The sequence below is a fragment of the Rattus norvegicus genome, assembly GCF_036323735.1.
Source record: "Rattus norvegicus strain BN/NHsdMcwi chromosome Y unlocalized genomic scaffold, GRCr8 chrY_unlocalized_9, whole genome shotgun sequence".
Lineage (NCBI taxonomy): Eukaryota > Metazoa > Chordata > Mammalia > Rodentia > Muridae > Rattus > Rattus norvegicus.
The window spans coordinates 154,473-178,386 of record NW_026947412.1 but is presented as its reverse complement, the minus strand read 5'-3'; the positions used below and the strand labels follow the sequence as shown (position 1 = coordinate 178,386).

The 23,914-nt window shown below is 37.9% G+C and overlaps 2 long non-coding RNA genes across 7 annotated transcripts in view; both read left to right on the top strand.

Annotated features, from left to right (window-relative positions):
- Positions 1-1,722: 1,722 nt before the first annotated feature.
- The window catches only part of LOC108353382 (uncharacterized), a 69,693-nt gene continuing 47,501 nt past the window's right edge, over positions 1,723-23,914 (top strand). Inside the window, exon 1 of one of the 2 annotated variants that reach the window (XR_010062626.1) lies at positions 1,723-1,842. This is a non-coding gene — a long non-coding RNA (uncharacterized LOC108353382). The remainder of the gene's footprint in view (positions 1,843-23,914) is intronic. The other variant, XR_010062633.1, reaches the window with a different exon arrangement.
- On the top strand, positions 2,728-22,785 carry LOC134484809 (uncharacterized). 5 transcript variants are annotated; one of them, XR_010062638.1, is made up of 5 exons: positions 2,728-4,276; positions 10,201-10,314; positions 13,872-13,987; positions 14,107-14,318; positions 22,681-22,785. It is a non-coding gene; the product is annotated as an uncharacterized LOC134484809 (long non-coding RNA). The 5 variants fall into 5 exon arrangements; XR_010062640.1 differs by having other exon boundaries at positions 2,728-7,026; positions 13,872-14,318; XR_010062639.1 differs by lacking the exons at positions 2,728-4,276; positions 22,681-22,785 and adding an exon at positions 5,132-7,026 and having other exon boundaries at positions 14,107-14,319.

The following is a 23,914-nucleotide window of genomic DNA, read 5'->3' as shown; positions in this document are numbered from 1 at the left end:
TTGGATGTTTTACCCTGATTCTTTCCTCAGGCCAAACATAAGATTCAGGAGGATGTGCAGGATGAGGAATAGAGTGTGGTCCAGTGAAACCTCAGCTTCATTAGGTTAATAAGAACAGGAGAGAATCTATTTGGCACTGTCATTTGTGGATTCTACCTTCTGGATCTTGTATCCCAGAATCCATGTTAAAATGCCATCTAAATTCATAGCTATATCATATATATATATATATATATATATATATATATATATGTGTGTGTGTGTGTGTGTGTTTGTGTGTCTGTGTGTGTATATAGATGATATATATATATGATTTATAGACATACAGATATATAGATATATAGATATACGGATATAGATTTATAGATATATAGATATACAGATATATAGATATATAGATATACAGATATATAGATATATAGATATACAGATATATAGATATACAGATTATAGATATGGATATAGATAGAGATAGAGATAGATATATTAGCCAGTAAAACTAGATAAGATGGATGAATCTTATTATTGCATGATTAGAAGAAACGGATATAGGTCTATCCTGAGAGACACAGTTAGAGCATGTCAAATACAGAAGTGAATGGTAGTGGCCAACCAGTGAACTGAAAACCGATCTCTTGTTGGTAGATTTTGAGAATGGTTACAAGAGCTGAAGGAGCTTTTAATCCTATAAGGAAAAACATGCCATCAAACCAGAGTTTTCTGGTAGTATACAAATATTCAAAGATTGTACATGGATAGACCTATGGCTCCCACTTCATATGTAGCAGAGAATGGTCTTGTTGGTCACCAATGGAATGAGATGCCCTTGGTCTAAACTAGGTATTATTACCAATTCAATGGAATGTCAAAGAGCAATAAGAGGGATTATACAAGAAGGGCATGGGGACCGGTTAGGGATCTCATGGAAAGCAATCTGGGAAAGGAAAATATTTGAAATGTAAATATGGAAAATCAAATTAAAAAAGCAAAAAAAAATCTTGCTAAAAATAATAAATATTAACTAAGTTAAAAATAAGAAAACTGCCATCGAATCATACATATTGAATGAGAAATCTAAAGGGTCACAATCAGGCAATGGCTGTCAGAGTAATCCTAGCGAAAAGACTGATATGATGAAATATAAACACATCTCACTCCCAAATCCCAGTATCAAACACAAACTGCTCTATAGGTATTCAAATAATCAAGGAGATTCCTCTGAGCTGAGGACACATTAATTGTCTTTCACTTCTTCCTTAGGACCCTTTTCTTTTGGGCAAAAAAATAAAAGGCATGAGCTGTAAGGAAAAAGACAGTGCCCTCCCCTACACCTGGCTTTTTTGATAAATATATTAATGATATAAACTCTCTGACTTAAAGGAACCATTAGAAGGAGAGAAGTCCAGTTAGTTTTGACAGGTTCCGAGCCCCTGAACCCATGTGTGGAAGGGTCAGATCAATTGTATTTCTTCAACGTACCTACTCAACTCCTAGCAAAGAGTCAGTGAGATTTCCCGGGGTCAACATATTTCTTCCTTTGTTTTATACCAAGAAAGAAGACCATCTTTGTTCTCCCCATCTCTGAGCTTTTCATATTCTTTGTTCTCACTCCCAAATTGATATTTCCTCTGAACTACAGGAGAATTAGTAAACCTTATAGTCACTGAAGGAATATCCAAGAGGCATTTGCAGACACTTGTGACATCACAGGAGAAGCTAGGGCTCTCCAGGATACAAGAGATTTTTCATGGAGGGCCTAATGATGAATGTCTCTGAGAACTGCCCTGGCCTACCTGTAAACAGCTTTCTTTACATTGACCAGTTTCAAGAGTGCCTTTCCAGGTATGTCTCCCGTGACATAGGGGAAACCTTTATGTACTCCAATTCTCTAAAGCTAGGGTCTTCTCTTTGCTTCGACAGTGGTTACATGCTCTGAATGGAGAAAGTTAGTCAGGGTCCTGACATGGGTAGTAATGATGTAGGAACTTGGGAGTGTAGGAGATTCTTCTGGATAATATTTTTATTCCCATGTCCATTCCTGTGACATACAGTTCCATTTTCTAGGTTTTCTCTATTTATAATGGCCAGTATTTTCGCTATAGACCTTTAGGTGAATGAATATTGTATTTCACTTTCTTATTGTACATTCCTTGATAGGGGACTTTATAAATATTTCTGAATGTGTACTCTAAATTACTGTTTTCCAATTCCATTTTCTGCTATGATATTGGAAACAAATGTGGCCCGGCTATAGAGTGAGTATAATAGTGTGAATACTGTGTACTTACTTCAAATGATAAACTCCCAAATCCTTATTTTATCCAAAAATATCCATACATCAATAAAGCAAAGGACCACATGGACTATACATTTCGGTTCTCTAATCAAATTTGATAACTGTACTACATTATGTACCTTCCTGTGGTCCCATGGCCAGCCTTGAAAGTTTTAGATGTGTTACCATGATTCTTTTAAAGGCCAAATAAAAGAAACAGGGGTATGGGCAGGAAAAGGAAGGCCTGAGGGACAGTGAAACCTCAACTTCAATACCTTCATAAGTATAGGAGTGAATCTATTAGACATTGACATTAGTAATTTCTACAATTTCTACATTCTTTACATAGTTGCACAGAATCCATGTTGACATTCCACCTAACCACCATATATATATATATATATATATATATATATATATATATATATATATTTTCTTTTCAGACACCAAAACTAGATAAGAGTGATGAAGCTAAGTAGTGCTATTGCTATTGGCCAGGAAACTGATATACACATGTCCTGAGAGAAACAGCTAGAGCATTTCAAATAAAGAATAGAATGCTAGTGGCAAACAGGTGAACTGAAATGGACCTCTTGTTGGTAGATTCTGAGAACGAATAACAAGAGCTGAAGGAGCTTTCAACACCGAAAGAAAAAAATGCTAATGAACCAGAGCTTTCTGGTACTAAACCAATATTCAAAATCTGTACTTGGACAGACCTATGAATCCAACTGCATATGTAGCAGAGGATGGCTTTTTGGGCACCAATAGAAGTAGAAGGCCTTGGTCCTTCCCTTGGTTTGACTCACAGTTAAAATAAATGTGAAAGGACAGTAAAGTAGTTTATAGAAGAACAGGAGAGGGACCAGTTAGGTATCTTATGGTAGTAAACTCTTGAAATAAATAATATTTTAAATGTAAATGTACATATTTATTTGTTTAAAAAAACAAATAAAATTTGTAAAAATAAAAAAAAAATATAAGAAATAAATGAAAAGAAAACTGACAGCTAAACACAAACACAGATGTTGACTCAGAAATCTAATGGATCACTGTCAGGGTATGGTAGTTACAGATATAATAGTGGAAAGACTAGGATGGTGAAGACTCAACTAGAAACACTTCTCTCTCCCAGATATCTGTATCAGACACAAACTGCACAATAGATATCTAAAGCATGGAGGAGTTTACTCTGAGCTAGGCACACAATACTTGTCCTTCCTTTCTTCCTTAGGTCCTTTCTCTTCTTGTCAAAAAGAATTAAGGCCATATGCTCTCAGGAAAACAACTGTGCCCTTCCCATCACTTGGCTTTTGATATATATGAATGATATAAACTCTCTGATTTCCAGGACCCATAAGAACAGGGAAGTCCAGATGCTTCTGAGAGGACCCCAAATCCTGATTCCCATTTGTGGAAGACTCAGATCAGTGCTATCTGTTCAGAAATATCACTCAACCCATACCAAGGAGTCACTGAGCTTTCAGAAGCACACATATTTCTTCCTTTTTTTAGAGCAAAACAGAAGGGAAGCTTCCTTATCTCCATATCTGTTCTCTTCATCCTTTGTTCTCACTCCCAAATGGCTGTTTACTCTGAAATGGATGCCATTTACTAAACTCTAGAGGTACTGAAGGAATACCTGAGAAGCAGATGCAGTCATGACAACACTTGTGACATCACAGAAGAAGACAAAGCTCTCCAGGTTACAAGAGATTTTTCAGGCAGGGCCTAATGATGATGTCACTGAAAACTGCCATTGTCTCCCTGCTAAATAGTTTTCTTTACATTGACCAGAGTTGAGGGTGCCCTTTCCTGGTTTGTCTCCTATGATTCAGTGGAAACATTTACTCCATCTCTCTAAAGCTAGAGATTTCCCTTTGCTTTATTAGTGGATACATGCTCTGAACGGGAAAATTTAGTCAAGGTCCTGGAATTGGTAGAAAAGATCTTGTAACATGGAGTGGAGGAGATTCTTCTGGATATTAATTTTATAACCAGGTACATTTTGTGAAATACAGTTCAATTTTGTAGGTTTTCTCCGTTTCCCAAAGGCCAGTATTTTCCCTACAGACCTTCAATTGAATGTATATTTTATTTCACTTTCGTATTGTACATTCCTCGATATGGGACTTTATAAATATTGCTGAATGTGTACTCAAAACTTTTTTTTTCCAATTCCATTTTCTGGAATGATTTTGGCAACAAATGTGGCCTAGCTATAGAATGAGTATAAGAGTGTAAATATTGTGTACCTACTTGAAATGATAAACTCCCAAATCCTTAATTTATCCCAAAATTATCAGGGATCAGTCAAGCAAAGGACAACATGGACTATAGAATTCGATTCTCTAGTCCCATTTGATATCAGTTCTGCATTATCTACCTTACTGTGTTCCCGTGGCCAGACTTGAGGTTTGCGGTTGTTCTACAATTATTCATTCTTCTGGAATAATAAGATACAAGAAGGACAGGGAGAGGAATTGCTTGAGGTCCAGGGAAACCTCAACTTCAATATGTTCATAAGAAAAGGAGGGAGTCTATTTGACATTGTCCTTTGTGGATTCTACATTCTTGACTTAGTTAAGCACAATCCATGTGAAAATTCTACTTATCCACGTAGCGGCAGGAGCCACGCACAGGAAATATATATATAAGATAAGATTAGATAAGATTGATGACGCTAAGAAGTGCATTCTGCCAGGCAACAGATATAGATATTTTTTTTTTTTTGGAGCTGGGGACCGAACCCAGGGCCTTGCGCTTCCTAGGCAAGCTCTCTACCACTGAGCTAAATCCCCAACCCCAATATTTCTAAAGAGACACAGCTAGAGCATATGATATACAGAAAAGAATGTGTTTTGTAAAAATATGAAAATAAAAAAGTAAAATTTCCTGTTACCCTGCTAACTCTGGCACCAATATGTCTGAAATTCTCTGCTAGATATCTTGGAGGAAACACATTCCCACTCCTCGGCTGCACAGTGTTTTTTGCCACCACACACTTTCCTATACACAAACCCTCACATAAAAAACACACAACACAATAATCTTTGATCTAGTAGAATAGATATAATTGCCCACTTAAACATACAAATCTGGGTACCATCCATCCCGTAGGAACATTAATAATAACATGTAAATACACAGAGCAAAATCTTAGATTCACTTACCATGGCTTCTCACTCTGTCATCTTCCTTTCTCTCCTTTTTCCTCTAGTCTTCTCTTCTTTCAAACTTCTCTCCCGCCCATTCTTCCTTCTCCTCCCATGACAACCCTCCTTCTATCCTGTTCCTACCACTCACATATACTTCACAAATTCAATAGGCAGGTGGTTCTGGTGAAGTAACCTGAGTCCTGAGTACAGGACTATGCAGCTGACCTTGGGGCATTGGAATTAGTATCAAACACAGATAACTTCAGGGCAAACCACAACATGAACTCTATTGGACAAAAAGTGAACTGAAAATGGACTTCTTGTTGGTAGATTTTGAGAAAGGATTAGAAGAGGTGAAGGTGCTTTCCACCCCTTAAGAACAAGAATGCTAATGAAGCAGAGCTTTCTGGTAGTAGACCAATGTTCAAAAAATGTACATGAACATATTTATGTCTCCAACTACGTATGTTGTAGAGGATGACCTTGTTGGACAACAATGGAAGGAGAACCCTTGGTCCTGCCTAGGTTTGGCTCCCGGTAAAGTAAATGTCCAGGGGCAGTAACGGTGGTTATAGGAAAAGGGTAAGGGGACCGGTAAGGAATCATATAGTCTGAAAACTGGGAAAAGAAATAATATTTTAAATGTAAATTTAGAAATATCCAATTAAAAAAGCAATAAAATTTGTTTAAAAACTAAAAAAAAATGATAGAAATAAAAGAAAATAAATCTGCCAGCTAATCACACCAATTGATTCAGTATTTTAAGGGGTCACTGTCATGGAATGGTATTCAGAGTAATACAAGTGGAAAGACTGATATGATTAAGTTTCATCTAAAAGCACTTCTCCTTCCCACATCTCCGTGTCAGACACGAACTGCATTATTAGAATCCAATGCATGCAGGAGTTTACTCTGTGCTGAGGACACAATACTTGCTTTACTTTCTTCTTTAGGACCTTTCCTTCTTAGCAAAAGGATACAAGCTATGAGCTCCTTGGAAAAACTAGAGTGCCCTACCAAAATCTGACATTTGGGATAAAGAAATGAAATACATAAACTGTCTGACTCCCAAGAAAAATAACAAGCAGGAAAGTCCAGATGCTTCTGAGAGGCTCCCAGCTCCTGATTCCCATAAGTGTGAAGCTCAGATAAATGTTATCTCTTCAGTGAACCTACTCAACCCCTACACAATACTTAAAGAGCTTACCCATTGACCACGTATTCCTTCCTTTTTTTATACCAAGACAGAAGGCTAGCTTCCTACTCCCCATGTCTGGTCACTTCATCCTTTGTGTTCTCCCTCCCAAATGGCTGTTTACCCCCGATTAGTTGCCAATTTGTAAACCCTAGAGGTACTGAAGGAGAATCTGAGAGGCAGTTGCAGTCATGACAACACTTGTGACATCACAGAAGAAGCTTGGGCTCTCCAGGATACAAGAGATTTTTCAGGGAGGACTAATGATGATGTCACTGAGAATTGCCATAGCCTACCTACTAAACAGCTTCCCTTGCAATGACCATATTTGAGGGTGCCATTTCCAGAAGTTTCTCCTGTGACACAGTGGAAACCTTTACATACTAATCTCTCTAAAGGTAGAGACTTCCCTTTGCTTCATTAGTGGGTACATGCTCTGAATGAACAAAGTTAGTCAGGTGCTTAGCATGGCAAGAAAAGATTTAGGAACATAGAGTGGAGGAAACTCTTCCAGATAATATTTTATTCCTAGGTACATTCCTGCGACTTACAGTTCAGTATCCCAGGTTTTCTCTATTTCCCAAAGTCCAGTATTTTGCCTACAGACCTTAATTGAATGAATATTGTATTTCACTTTCTCATTGTACATTCCTTGAAAAGAGACTTTAATATTCCTGTATGTGTACTCAAAAATTGTTTCTAATTCCATTTTCATCAAAGCAAAGGACAAAATGACTATAGAAATCACGTTTTTAGCACTATTTGGAATCAGTACTACACTATCTATCTTCCTGTGTCCCCATTGCTAGACTGGAGGGTCGGATGTTTTACCATCATTGTCTCTGAAGGCCAAACATAAGATAAGAGAAGATGGGTAGAAATAAGAATGGCTTGAGGACCAGTATAACCTCAATTTCAGTAGAAACATAAGACAAGAGGGATTCTATTTGTGTCAATTCTCAACTCTACATTCTTGAACTAGTTGCGCAGAATCCATGTTACAATTCCATCTAACCACATAGCTGTAGGAGCCATCAAAAGTATATACATATATATATATATGTATATATATATATATATATATATATATATATATATATATATACCTCTGCCACCAAAACTAGATAAGATTGATGTATCTAAAAAGTAAATTCTGCAAGCAACCAGATATAGATATTTCCTGAGAGACACAGGTAGATCATGTTAACTGCCTAAACCACACAAAGATCCAACAAAGAAAAAGAACTTCAGACCAATTTCCTCTATGAATATTGACACAAAAATACTCAATATAATTCTTGTGAACCGAATCTAAAAAACAATCATCCATCATGATCAGGGATGCAGAGATGTTTCCATATACAGAAAACCGTCAATGCTATGTGACATATAAACAAACTCAAAGATAAGGACACATGGTCATTTCATTAGATGCTGAGAAAGCATTTGACAAAATTCAACAACACTTCAGTGTAGGGAGCGTTGAGGTAAAGCATAAATGGTGCCGAAATCCAGTCCCGTCTGGAAGTAAACGATTTATTGCATATGCACAGGCTTGTCTCCTTGCCAGGGTGGCTGTAGGGTAATTAGGTGATCCGGCGCCCTCCTCTTGTGACCAAAGATACTGCACATGTGCGGGTTTTGCCCCTGGCATCAGTTTGACGGGATGGTAATAAGCTAATGAGGAATTCATGCGCCGCCAATACCTGAAGGAAAAGTAGCAGGGGTGATAGTGGGGTGATTCATTCTCCGCCAATCCCTGAAGGACAATTAGCATAGCCACAGCCTGTTGTGTATAGAAGGCAAGTGCTTTTGCCGTTAGAGGTCCCTGTATCACCAAAGAGGTGGTATTGCCATAAAGGCTGTAGAGAAGAATCCGACAATGTTGTGTCTTCCTTGCCAGATGAGGTGTATACACTTATTGACCCCAAAAGTTTACCAGAGAACTTCTTAACCTGATAAACAACTTCAATAATGTGTCAGGGTATGAAATTAACTCAAACATACCAGGACCCTTCCTCTCCTCAATGGATAAACAGGCTAAGAAAGAAAATAATGAAACCACACACTTCACAATAGTCCCAAATAATGTAAAATATCTTGGTGTGAGATTAACCAAGCAGGTGAATTATCTGTATGACAAGAAGTTCAAGTATCTGAAGAAAGAAATTGAGAAAGATCTCAGAAGATAGAAAGAGCTTCCTTGCTCATAGATTGACAAGATTAATATAGGGAAGATGACTATTTTCCCAATAGCAATGTACACATTCAATGCAATGCAATATCCATCAAAAATCCAACTGAAATTTTTAATAAAGATAGAAATAGCAATTTGCAAATTCATTTGGAATAAGAAAATGCCAGGACAGCTATAACTATCCTCAACAATAAAAGAACTTCTGGAGGAATCATCACTCCTTAACTCAAGCAGTTTTACAGAGCAATAGTGATAAAAACTGCTTGGTATTTGTAAAGAGACAGATGGATGGACTAGTGGAATAGAATTGAAGACCCAGAAATGAACCCACACACCTATAATTTGATATTTGGCAAAGGAGATAGAACCTTCCAAAGGAAGATATATAGCATTTTCCAATTAGTGCTGGTTCAACTAAAAGTCAGCTTGTACAAGAATGCAAATTATACCATTTTTATGACCATGTACAAAGCTTCAGTACAAGTGAATCAAGGACCTACACATCAAACCAGAATCACTCAAACTAATAGAAGAAAAGGTTGGGATGAGTCTTGAACACATGGGCACAGGGAAAGTTTCCTGAACAAAACACCAATGATGTAGGCTCTAAGATCACAAATTGACAAATAGGACCTAATAAAACACGAAAGCTTCTGTAAGGTAAAAGACACCATCATTTGGGCAAAGCTGTAACCAACAGATTGGGAAAATATTTTTACCAATCCTTTATCTGATAGCGGGTAATATTCAAAATGTACAAACAACTTAAGAAGTTAGACTCTAGAAAGCAAAAAAAAAAAAAAATTAAATACATACGTTCTAGGGCCTCTCTGCCCCCTTTTCTCAAAGTCCTAACTAATTTCATATCAAAAGTTAATGAAAATATTTTAAACCCTTTCCAAGGCACAGAAAATTATTTGCTTACAGCCAATCTGAATCAATCAGGCTGACTTTCAGTTCTTTATGAGAGGCACGAAGAAACGTCCAGCCCCTACTGCTCCTATGTCCCTATGCACAGGAGGCCCAGATGGAGCTGGGTGTTTTTTTTTTTTTAAGTCAGGAATGTGAGCAGAATTCTCAGGGGTTTCTGTCCCTCTGATGGTCTCAGTCTGACCACACCACACGAGATTTGGGAGTAGGATGCTGTTAGGACCAGTTCAGATCCAGTTGCAGTTTGGACTGCAGGGCTCCTGCAGCTTGACTGCTCCTATATACATGTGTCCAGATGCACTATGCACTTTCCTCTTGGGCTAGGCCTGTGGGAACAAGTGGGCGGAGGTGGCAGTCTCTCCTTCCCTGAGGTCTCAGTATTGTCCACTCTTCTGTCTCACAGAGTTTCCAAAGGAGTTTCAAATGTTCATTCCCTATCCTGCAGGTCTCCAGTCTTTCCAATTCTCCTCCAAATGTGTTGGAGAAGACCCCTCTGGTCGAGGGGAGGTACAACAAGCCCCATCAAACAAAATGGTCTCCACATCTTCTTCTCTTAAAGGTAATCTCAATGATTTCCATATTCCACAGATGGATTAAGTCCTGCCCACTCTCTGCATGAGACTTTAATACCTTCGCCAACTGCCAAAACTTGGCAGAGAGCTTTGTCCACTCACAAAGACACTCAAAGATGTCCCCCATCTCCACCAAAGTGCCTTATGCAATCTGCTTCGGGTAAAATGAGTTGAAAATTGATTCTGCTGACAACGGGGATTTCTGAAATCACTATTAATCCAAGAGGAACTTCAAAGACCTCTACTATTAAAAAAGGACTTAAATCATCACTTATGATCCAAGGGGGGCAAAATACAGTCACAAATTCTCAAGCCAACCTCATAACACACATAACAGAAGAGGAGTGACAAAACTTTCTGCATGTACACCATTAGATCAAGAATGACTGCCAGTTTTTGAAGGGGCTCTTGAGAGTTCCACACCCACACAAGATATGTTAGAAAATTGTGAGTCCACCTAAGGAACTCTTGTGCCTTCTTCACATAAAAAATATGATCTAGCACCCTCACCATCACCCCCAGTACTTCCAATGTCCCTATAAAACAGAGAAATATTCAAATATCCTCTACCACCAAAAAGGACCCTCCTGACTTGTCATCAGGCCCAAAAAAGACAAGTTTATCATAACACATTGTCAATGAGTCATGCAGACTCCATATTGATACAATGTACAGAGAAGATAAAACATACCCTTCCTCCTCAGGGGACTCTATGTCATTCTGTCCTGAAAAGAGGGCTCCAAAATTTTCCACATGTACATCAGAGATGCTAGAATTTCCCAAAACTGAGCATGATTCTCTGAGTAGTACTCTATCTCAAAAAGAGACTGCAGGACAAGAAACATCTACAAAAGGAGTTCTACCCACAGCCACATATTTAGAAATGGCTTGTGGACGCAACACGTGTACAAAAGATTTTCTAGGACACATTGCATATGTAGAGAAGGTTATGGATCCAACCATATATGAACGAGCAGTAGGGGAACATGATATGCAAACACCAGTGTCTGTAGCATCCTTGACATCTGAGGAAAGGGATTCCTTGGATTCCATTTGTGGAAAGAATGGATATGACCTCCGCAAACTTCACAGATGACTATAGGAACTTCTTAATCTCCTCAAGATCAGCCATCTTCCCCAACTACAGAAGATGCTACACACTCTTCCAAATATGCACAAAGGGTTTCCAGTCCTTCTTTATACCCACAAACTGACCCAGAACACCTGCCAAATACCTAAAAGCCTTTCAATTTTACCTTATCTCCTGAAGGGGCCTTGGAACCTGTTTTGCCTATCAAGCAGGGTAGGGAACCTGACACTTCAATACTTCAATATGAAAGTCTCTTTCCATTTTTCCTGCAGAGGGAATTTTTCTTGGAACTTACACAGTTACACAACGATGTCTAGAACCTCCTTATCTGCTCATGAGAGTCTCAGATCTCTCACATATGCCCCTGTTTCTGTAGGAGAGGTCACATCTCAGAGGTATCTCTAATACATTCCCCCCATTCTGACATCACAGTCAGGATTTCCACATATATACACGATACATTAAGACCTTCCTCATGTGAGAAGGATGTCGTAGGATCTACTGCATCTGAACAGCATGCTTTAAAACTATCCCCATCTACCCAATTAGATTTATTTCACATGTCCACTCTGTGGAGAAATACTTGACATTCTCCCTATACCAAATTGGACCACAGGCATCGAGTTTCTAGAAACAAAGGGTTAAGATTTTATCCTTTTGATGGAGTCTTTAGAAATTTCTCCTCTAAGGGAGACAGTTTCAACCTTCCCCCTTCTGCCAAAAGGGATCTTGTGCCATCTTCTGCTGCCGAAGAGACACCAAAAGCTACAACTACTACTCAGGTGCGTCTCACACCTTCTCCATCTGCCCAAAGGGACATGGAATTTTCAAAAAAGACTAAGGAATTGTGGAAAGTTGCCAATCCTTACAAGTGCATGCCGGACATTCCATATTGTCCCAAGATGCTCCAGTAACTCTTCCTTCAACTGAAAAGGCATGTTCACCATCTGCCCTAGGTTTCAGGGAATTTCTTCACCCCTCTCTAGTGCTCCAGAAATTGTTCTCCATGCTCAAAGTGATTTGTCACTGTGCAAATTAGACTTCAAAGATACAAAACCTTTTTTTTTATATTTACAAAGGTCTGAAGGGCAGTCCACATCGAAAAAAAATCATGTAGACCTTGTGCCATTAGCCCAAGTATATACAAAAATTTCCATGTCTTCTAAAGCATCTTAACATCAACCTGGCTCTAGCACTGATTCTGGTAAACATTTACCATCAGCCATACAATCCCCAGGACCATCAAAATCTAATAAGGGGTATCTAGAAACTTTGCCATCTGGCAAAAGGTCTTTAGGATGTTCAGCATCTTCTCCATGAGCTTGGTGAACCCATAGAACAAAAGAATTAAACCATCTTCCCAGGGGGTTTTCCCAAGATCCACATATTTCTTCTTTACTTTTATACCAAGACAGAAGGCCAGCTTCCTTCTCCCCATCTCTGATATCTTCATCCTCTTTGTTCTCCCTCCCAAATGGCTGTTTACTCTGAACAGAAGGCTAATTGGTAAATCCTAGAGGTACTGAAGGAATTTCTGAGGTGCAGTTGAAGACACGACAATACTTGTGACATCACAGAAGAAGCTAGGGCTCTCCAGGATGTAAGAGATTTTTCAGGGAGGGCCTAATGATGATATCACTGAGAATTGCCATGGACTACCTGCTGAACTGCTTTACTAACATTGAGTAGATTCAAGGGTGCACTTCACAGGAGTGTCTCCTGTGACACAGTGGAAAACTTTACATACTTGATCTCTAAAGCTAGGGAATTCTCTTGGCTTCCTTAATGATTACATGCTCTGAATGGTGAAAGATAGCTAGGGACTTGGCATGGGTAGAAAAGATTTAGGAACCTAGAGTGGAGGAAATGAATGTGGATAATAATTTTATTCCCAGGTCTAGTTCAATTTTCTCAGATTTATCTGTTTCCCAAACACTAGGATTTTCCCTATAGTCCTGTAATGGAATGAATATTATATTATATTTTCTTATTGTACATTCCACGATAGGGGACTTTATAATATTCCTGAATGTGTACTCAAAAATTCTTTTTTCCAATTCCATTTCTGCAATGATTTTTGGCAACAGAGGTGGCCCAATTATAGAATGAGCATAACAGTGTAAATACTGTATACATACTTCAATGACACACTACCAAATCCTTATTTTATCCAAAAATTACCAGACATCAATAAAGGAAAGTACCACATGGACTATTTAATTCGTTTCTCTAGTCCCACTTGATATCAGTTCCGCAATATCTACCTTCCTGTGTTTCATTGCCATACTTGAGGGTTTTGGATATTTTACCATGATTCATTATTAAAGTCAAACATAAGATATAGGAGGATGGAAAGCGAGAGGAATGACTTGAGGACCAGTGAAGCCACAATATAAGTAGTTTCAAAAGAACAGGATGGAGTCTAATTGGTGTTGCCTTTTGTTGATTCTACAGTCTTGACCTAGATGCGCAGAATTCATGTTAAAATTCCAGCTAAAATTATAGCTGTAGGAGCCAACAAAAGTACATATATATACATCAGCCACCGAAACTACACAAGATTGATGGAGGTAAGAAATGCATTCTGTCAGATATAGATATTTCCTGAGAGACACAGCTAGATTATACAAATACAGAAGTGAATGCTAGTGGCATACCAGTAAACTGGAAATGGACTTCTTGTTTTTAGATTTAAAAAAAGATTACAAGAGCTGAAGGGCTTTAACACTACAAGAACAACAATGCCAATGAACCAGAGCTTTCTGATACTAGAACAATATTCAAAGAATGTAGATGGACAGAGCTATGGCTACAACTGCATATGTGGAAGAGAATAGACTTGGTGGGCACCAATGGAAGGAGAAGTCCTTGGTCCTCCCTAGGTTTGACTCCAAGTTCAAGGTAATGTCAAGGGGTAATAAGGAGGGTTATAGCAGAAGGGCAGGGTAACGAGTAAATGATCTTTTAGGCAGGAAACTGGGAAAGGAAATAACATTTTAAATGAAAATATAGAAACATCCAGTTAAAAAAAGCAATAAAATTTGCTAAAAAATGAAAGATATAAAATAAAAGTAAACTGCCAACTAATTATACCTGTTGACTTGGAAATCTACAATGATAGTCAGAGTAATACAAGTGGTAAGACTAAGATGATGATATCTGAACTAGAGCACTTCTCTCTCCCAGATAGAAGTATCAGACAGAAACTGCACTATAGGTATCCAAAACATTGAAGAGTTTACTCTGAGCTGCGGACATAATGCTTGTCCTTCCCATCTTCCTAAGTAACTTTCTCTTTTTGAGAAAAAGTATAAAGTCCATGACCTGTCAGGGATACAACTGTGCCATTCACAACACTTGACAATGGAATAAAGGAATGAATGATATAAACTCTCTGACTTCCAGAAAGCAAAAGAAAAGGGAAGTCCAGATGCTTCTGAGAGGCTCCCGGCTCCTAATTCCCTTATGTGGAAGGCGAAGATAAAGGCTATCTCTTCAGATTTACCCTCAACACCTAACAAGGACATACTAAACTTTCCCAAGCACCACATAATTTTCCTTGTTTTTTTATACCAAGACAGAAGGCCAGCTTCCTTCTCTCCATTTCATATCCTTCATCCTCTTTTTTCTCACTTCCAAATTGTCTCTGAATTAGGCCAAATAGGAAACCTTAGAGGTATTGAAGGAAAATCTGAGAGGCAGTTGCAGTCATGACAACAGAAGGAGCTAGGGGTCACCAGATTATAAGAGAGTTTTCAGGCAGGTTCTAATGATAATGTCACTGAGCACTACCGTGATCTACATGCTGAACACTTCCTTACATTGACCAGATTCAAGACTGCCTTTACCAGGTATGTCTCAGGAAACACAGTGGAAACCTGTATGTACTACATCACTCTAAAGTAGAGACTTCTCTCTGCTTCTCTAGTCGTTACATGCTCTGAATGTAGAAAGTTAGCCAGGGGCTTAGCATGGGTAGAAACGATTTAGGAACATGGAGTGTAGGAAATACTTCTAGATAATATTTTTATTCCCAGGTTCATTCCTGTGACAAAAAAGTTCAATTTTCTGTGTTTTCTTTCTTTCCCAAATGCCAGTATTTTCTCTACAACCTTTAATTGAATGAATATTGTATTTCAATTTCTTACTGTAAATTCCTTGATAGGGGACTTTGTAAATGTTCCTCATTGTGTAATCAAAAATTCTATTTTCCAATTAAATTTTCTGCAATGATTTTGGTCACAAAGGGGGCCCAGCTATAGAATGAGTACAACACTGTAAGTACTGTGTACCTATTTCAAATGATGAATTCCCAAATCCTTTTTTTTTACCAAAAAAATTACCAGACATCAGGAAAGCAAAGTATAACATGGATTTTTTAATTCGGTTCTCTACTCCCATTTGATATCAGTACTACCCTATCTATCTTCCAGTTTTCCCATGGCCAGACTTGAGTGTTTAGGATGTTTTACCATGATTCTTTCTTAAGGCCAAATGTAATCTACCAGATGATGGGCAGGGGAGAAGAATGGCTTGAGGACCAGTTAAATGTCTACTTGAATAGGTTCATAAAAACAGGAGGGAGTCTATTTACATTGTCATCTGTGAATTCTACATTCTTGACATAGTTGGGGAGAATCCTTCTTAACATTCCGCCTAACAACGTAAGTGTAGAAGCCTCCAAAATTATTTATATACATCAGCCACCAAAACTAGATAAGATTGATAAAGCTAATAAGTGCATTCTTCCAGGAACTCGATAAAGATATTTAATGAGAGACACAGATACAGCGTGTCAAACACAGAAGTGAATGCTAGTAGCAAACCAGTGAACTGAAAACAGACCTCTTGTAGGTAAATATTGAAAAAGGTTAGAAGAGCTGAAGGTGATTTCAACCCCATAAGAACAACAATGCCAATAAACCAGAGCCTTCGGATACCAGACCAATAAACAAAGAACGTACATGGACTGATCTATGGCTCCAAATTCATATGTGGCAGAGGATGGCCTTTTTGGGCAAAAATGGTGATGATGCCCTTGGTCCTCCCTAATTTGTCTCCCAGTTCAAGGGAATGTCAATGGACAGAAAGTCTGGTTATAGAAGTAAGAAAAGGGAACAGGTAGGGATCTTAAGGGAATAAACTGGGTAAGGAATTAATATTTTAAATGTAAATATAGAAAACATCCAGTTTAAAAAAAGCAATAAAATTTTCTAAAAAATATGAATGACATAAAAGAAAAGCAAGATGCCAAGTAATCACATGTATTTCCTAGGAAATTGAAGTGGTAGTCTGAGTAATACTAGTGGAAAGACTGAGATGATCAAGTCTCAACTAGAAGCACTTCTCTCTCCCAAATATCAGTGTCAGACACAAAGTGCTCTATAGATATCCAAAGCATGAGTTTACTTGGAGCTAAGCATACAGTACTTGTTTTTCCCTTCTTCCTTAGGACCTTTTCTTCTTGACAAAGTATAAAGGTCATGACTTATCAGGAAAACAAATATGCCCTTCAAACACTTGGCTTTTGGAATAAAGAAATGAATGATATAAACCCACTGTCTTCCAGGAACCATAAGAACAGAAAAGTCCAGAGTGTAGGAAGTTCTTATAGACAATATTTTTATTCACAGGTCATTCCTGTACACTCTATCTAGTTTTCAGTGTTTCCATGCCCAGACATAAGGGTAGGATGATTTATCATGATTCTTTCTTAAGTCCAAAAGTAAGATACTGGACTAGGGACAGGGAGAAAAATGTCTTGAGGACCAGTTAAACATCTTCTTTAATAAGTTAATAAAAACAGGAGAGAGTCTATTTGAAATTGTCATTTGTGAATTTTACACTATTGACATATTTGGCCAGAATCCATGATAATTTTCCACTTAAACACTTAGGTGTAGGAGCCACCAAAAGTATATATGTATACATCAGCCAACAAAACTAGGTAAGATTGATGAAGGTAAGAAGTGCTTTCTGCCAGGCACCAGATATAGATATTTACTGAGAGACACAGATACAGCATGTCAAATACAGAAGTGAATGGTGGTAGTAAACCAGTGCACTGAAAACGGACCTATTGTTGCTAAATCTTGAAAAAGGATTAGAAGAGCTGAGGGTGCTTTCAACACCATAAGAACAACTATATCAATGATACAGAGCTTTATTGTACTAGAATAATATAAAAAGAAAATACATGTACTGACCTATGGCTCCAAATGAATAAGTGGCTAAGGATGTCATTTTGGGCAACATTGAAAAGAGAGGCACTTGTCCTTCCTAGTTTGTCTTCCAGTTCAAGGGAATGTCACGAGTCCGAAAGGCTGTTTAGAGAAGAAGGAAATGGAATGCGTAGGGAACTTTTAATCAGGAAACTGGAAATGGAAATAATATTTTAAATGTTTATATCTAGTTAAAAATCTAGTTAAAAGGAATTAATTTTGCTAAAATATAAAAAAATGAATGATATAAAAGAAAATAAATGTGCAAAGTCATAACAATTATTGGCTCAGAAATTTAAAGTCATAGTCATAGTAATACTAGTGGAAAGACTGAGATGATGAATTCTCAACTAGAAGAACATTCTCTCCCAAATATCAGTGTCAGACACAAACTGCACTATAGGTATCCAAAGCACAGAGGAGATGATTACCTTGAGTTAGGGACAGAATACTTGTTTTTCCCTTTTCCTTAGGACCTTTTCTTCTTGACAAAAAGTGTAAAAGTCCTTAGCTCTCATTAAAACAACTGTGCCTTTCACAACACTTGGTTTTTGGAATAAAGAAATGAATGATATAATCCCTCAGGAACCATAAGAACAGGAAAGTCCTGTTGTTTCTGAGAGTCTCCAAGCTCATGATTCCCTTATTTATAAGGCTCAGATTAAGGCTATCTTTTCAGCGATATCACTCAAGCCCTACAAAGGACTCACTGAACTTTCCAAAGGACCACATTTTTCTTCCTTATTTTTTATACCAAGACAGAAGGCCCGCTTCCTTCTCCCCATTTCCAAACACTTCTTCTTCTTTGTTACCACACCACAATTTGCTCTGAATTAGAGAATATTAGTAAAACCTATTGGTGAAGGAATAACTGAGAGGCAGTTGCAGTCACGACAATAGTTGTGACATCACAGAAGCTAGGACGCTCAAGGTTACAAGAGAGTTTTCAGGGAGGTCCTAATGATTATGGCACTGAGAACTGCTGTGGACTACCTGCTGAACACATTTCCTTACATTGACCAGATTCGAATTTTCACTTTCCAAGTATGTCTCCCGTTACACAGTTGAAACCTATACATAACACATCTCTCTAAAGCTAGAGACTTCTCTCTGCTTCACAAGTGGTTACATGCTCTGAATGGAGAAAATTAGACAGGGTAGAAAAGATTTAGGAACATGGAGTGTAGGAGATAATTCTAGATAATATTTTTTTTGGTTCTTTTTTTTGGAGCTGGGGATCGAACCCAGGGCCTTGCGCTTCCTAGGTAAGCGCTCTACCACTGAGCTAAATCCCCAGCCCCTCTAGATAATATTTTTATTCCCAGTTTCATTCCGTTGATATAAAGTTCAATTTTCTGTGTTTTCTCTGTTTCCCAAAGGCCAGTATTTTCCCTACAGACCTTTAATTGAATGAATATTGTATTTCAATTCCTTATGTTTAATTCCTTGATAGGGGGTTTTGTAAATATTCCTCAATGTGTACTCAATAATTCTGTTTTCTAATTTCATTTTCTGCAATGATTTTTGTCACAAAGTGGGCCCAGCTATATAGTGAGTATAACAGCATAAATACTGTAAAACTACTTCAAATGATAAACTCACAAATATTTATTTTAATAAAAAAATTACCAGACATCAGGAAATCAAAAACAACATGGACTATTGTATTTGGTTATCTAATCCCATTTGATATCAGTACTACACTATCTAGCTTCCAGTTTTCCCATAGCCAGAACTGAGGGTTTAGGATGTTTTACCAAGATTCTTTCTTAAAACCAAATGTAAGATACCAGATGATGGGCAGGAAGAAGAATGGCTTGAGGACCAGTTATACGTCTACTTCAATAGGTTCATAAAAACAGGACGGAATCTATTTGCATTGTCATTTCTTAATTCTACATTCTTCACATAGTTCAGCAAAATCCATGTAAACATTCCACTTGACAAAATAGGTGTAAGAGCCACCAAAATTATATTTGTACTCATCAGCCAAACAAACTAGATAAGATTGATGAAGGTAAGAAGTTCATTCTGCAAGGAACCAGGTATAAATATTTACTGAGAGATACAGATACAGCCTGTCAAATACAAAAGTGAATGCTGGGACATACCAGTTAACTGAAAACAGACCTCTTGTTGGTAAATTTTGAAAAAGGATTCAAAGAGCTGAAGGTGCTTTCAACCCGAGAAGAATAACAATGCCAGTGACCAGCGCTTTCTTATAATAGACAGATTTACAAAGAAAGTACATGGACTAACCTATGGCTCCAAATGCCTATGTGGCAGAAAATGGCCTTTTTGGGCAACATTGGAAAGAGAAGCTCTTGTATTCCCTACTTTGTCTCCCAGTTCAAGGGAATGCATTGCGGCAGAAAGGCTGGTTTGAAAAGAAGGAAATGGAACGGGTAGGAACCTTATGGGCAGGAAACTGGGAAAGGAAATAATATTTTAAAAGTAAATATAGAAACATCCAGTTATAAAAAAATAAATTTTGGTAAAAAATAAAAAAAGAATGATATGAAAGAAAGAAAGCTGCCAAGTAAAAAGACATCTTGACACAGAAATCTGAAGTGTTATTCAGAGTAATATTAGTGGAAAGACTGAGATGATGAAGTCTCAACTACAAATACTTCTCTATCCCAGATATCAGTGTGAGAGACAAACTGTACTATAGGTATCCAAAGCATGGAGGAGTTTATTCAGAACTAGGGATACAATACTTGTTTTTCCCTTCTTCCTTAGGACCTTTTCTTCTTGAAAAAAAGAGTAAGGGTCATGAGTTCTCAGGAAAACAACTGTGCCCTTCACAACACTTGGCTTTTGGTATAAAGAAATTAATGATATAAACTCTCTTATTTCAAGGAACCATAAGAACAGAGAAGTCCAGATAAGAACAGAGACGTGCAAATGCTTCTGAGAGTCTCCCAGCTCCTGATTCCCTAATGTGGAAGACTCAGATCAATGCTATCTCTTCAGCGATATCACTCAAACCCTACAAAGGACTCACTGAACTTTCCAAAGGACCACATATTTCTTCCTTGTTTTTTATACCAGGAAAGAAGATCAGCTTTTTTCTCCCTATTTCTATTCTCTTCATCGTCTTTGTTATCACTCCCAAATGTGCTCTGAAGTAGAGGCCTATTAGTAAACCCTAGAAGTACTGAAAGAATATCTCAGAGGAAGTTGCAGTCACAACAACACTTGTGACATCACAGAAGAATCTAGTGCTCTCCAGGTTAGAAGAGAGTTTTCAGGGAATGCCTAACAATGATGTCACTGAAAACTGTCATGGCCTACCTGATGAACACCTTTCCTTACATTGACCAGATTCAAGTTTGCACTTTATAGGTATGTCTCCTATGACACAGTGGAAACCTTTATATCCACCTTCTCTCTAAAGCTAGAGAATTCTCTGTGCTTGACTAGTGGTTACATGCTGTGGGGCGTGGCATGGGTGAAAACGATTTAGGAACATGGAGTGTAGGAGATGTTCCTAGATAATATTTTTAATCCCCGGTTCATTCCTGTGACACACAGTTAAATTTTCTAGGTTTTCTCTGTATCACAATGACCAGTATTTTCCCTACAGATGTATAATTGAACGAATATTGTATTTCAATTTCTTATTGTAAATTACTTGTTAGGTGACTTTGTAAATTTTTCTCAGAAATTGATCTCAAAAATTCTGTTTTCAAGTACCATTTTCTGCAATGATATTGTCACATATGGGGCCCTGATATAGAGTAAGTATAATAGTGTAAATTCTGTGTACCTACTTCAAATGTAATCTCCCAAATTCTTATTTTATCAAAAAATTACCAGACATCAGGAGAACAAAGAAAACATTGACTATTGAATTCTGTTTCTTGTCCCATTTGATATCAGTACTACACTCTCTAGCGTCCAGTGTTCCCATGGCCAGAATTGAGGGTTTAGGATGATTTACCATGATTCTTTCTTCAGGCCAAACGTAAGATACTGGATGATGTGCAGGGAAAAGAATGACCTGAGGACCAGTTAAACGTCTACTTCAGGTTTGGGATTTACCTCAATGGAGAGCGCTTGCCTAGCAAGCGCAAGACCCTCGGTTCCTTCCCCAGCTCTGAATAAAAGAGAAAAAATAAAGTCTACTTCAATAGGTTCATAAAAACAGGGGGAGTCTCTTTGAAATTGTGATTTTTGAATTCTATATTCTTGACGTAGTTGGTCAGAATCCATGTTAACTTTCCAATTAACTTCATAGGTGTAAGAGCCACCAAAAGTATATATGTATACATCAGACCAAAAAAAAAAAAAAAACTAGATAAGATTGATGAAGGTAGGAAGTGCATTCTGCAAGGAACTGGATATAGATATTTACTGGAGACACAGATACAGCATGTCAAATACAGAAGTGAATGCTAGTAGCAAACCAGTGAACTGAAAACAGACATGTGGTTAAATTTAAAAAAAAAAAGGATTAGAAGAACTGAACGTGCTTTAAACCACATAAGAACAATGATGCCAATGAACCAGAGATTTTTATAACTAGACCAATAATCAGAGAAAGTACATGGAGTAGTCTATGGCTACAAATGCATATGCTGCAGAGGATGGCCTTTTTGGGCAACATTGAAAAGAGAAGCCCTTGTCCCCTCTAATTTGTCTCCCTGTTCAAGGCAATGTCATGCGGCAGAAAGTTTGGTTAGAGAAGAAGGATATGGAACAGGTAGGGATCTTATGCACAGGAAACTGGGAAAGGAAATAATATTTTAAATGTATATATAGAAACATCTAATTAAAAAGCAATAAATTTTGTTTAAATATAAAAAAATGAATGATATAAAAGAAAAGAAAGCTGCAAAGCCATCACAAATATTGACTCAGAAATCTGAAGTGGTAGAGTAATACTAGTGGAATGACTGAGTTATTGAAGTCCCAACTAGAAGCACTTCTCTCTCCCAAATATCAGTGTCAGACACAAAGTGCATGATAGGTATACAAAGCATGTACGTGTTTACCTTAGTTAGTGACACAATACTTGTTTTTCCCTTCTTCCTTAGGACCTTTTCTTCTTGCGAAAAAGTGTAAAGGTCATGAGTTCTCAGGAAAACAACTGTGCCCTTCACAACACTTGGCTTTTGGAATAAAGAAATAAATGATATAAACCCTTTGACTTCCAGGAACCATAAGAACAGGGAAGTCTACAAGCTTCTAAGAGCCTCACAGTTCCTTATTCCCTTATATAGAAGCTCAGATCAAGGCTATCTCTTCAGCCATCCCACTCAACCCCTACCAAGGGCTCTCTGAGTTTTCCAAAGGACCACATATTTCTTCCTTGTTTTTTTATACCAAGATAGAAGGCCAGCATCCTTCTACCCATTTCCAATCTCTTCATCCTCTTTATTATCACTCCCCAATTTCTCTGAATTACATGTCAAACAGTAACCACTTTCAAAGTATGTCTCCTGTGACACAGTGGAAAACTTTATGTACTCCATCTGTCTAATTCTAGAGATTTCTCTCTGCTTCACTAGTGGTTTCATGTTCTGAATGGAGAAACTTGTTCAGGGGCTTGGCATGGGTAATAAAGATGTAGGAACATGGAGTGTTGGAGATTCTTCTAGAGAATATTATTATTCTGTATGTCACAGATTTTTTCCTGTGACATACAGTTCAATTTTCTAGGTTTTCTCTGTTTCCCAAAGTCTAGTATTTTCCCTACAGACCTTTTATTGAATGAATATTGTATTTGAATTTCTTATTGTAAATTCCTTGAAAAGCAACTGTAGGCAGCTGCGATGTGCCAGGACTCTAAGTTGGTGCTAGTTTCTGCCTTCCACCCTCCCAATGGTGAGCTCTCCTTTTAGTAAACTATTCCTTATTTGGCTATGCCGCCTGGCCTGCCAGATTCTGCATTTTGAAAGCCTATCTGCATGACCCATTTGGCTTGCTAGGATTGGCCAGCACTATCTATTTAAGTTTGGTTTGGGGGTTCCCTGTGGTCAGAAAATTGTATCAACGTTCCTGAGTAAAACTCGTCGAAGAAGATCTTCACTATTCTTGTCTTCCATGCTGGTCGAGGGTGGACATGGCAAGTGGTGACCCGTAAAGGGACCTCCTGATATCAGAACTTCTTGCAGTCGGGGCATCGCTGGAAATTTCCCAAGGTAAGGTGGGACCATAAGGACCGTGGGAAATAAGTGGTTATAAATTCTCAGGGTAGTTAAAAAGTAAGTTCTCGGTAGAAACAAACTGAAATTAGGAAGACGCTTGGTAAATTTAGTCACAGCAGCC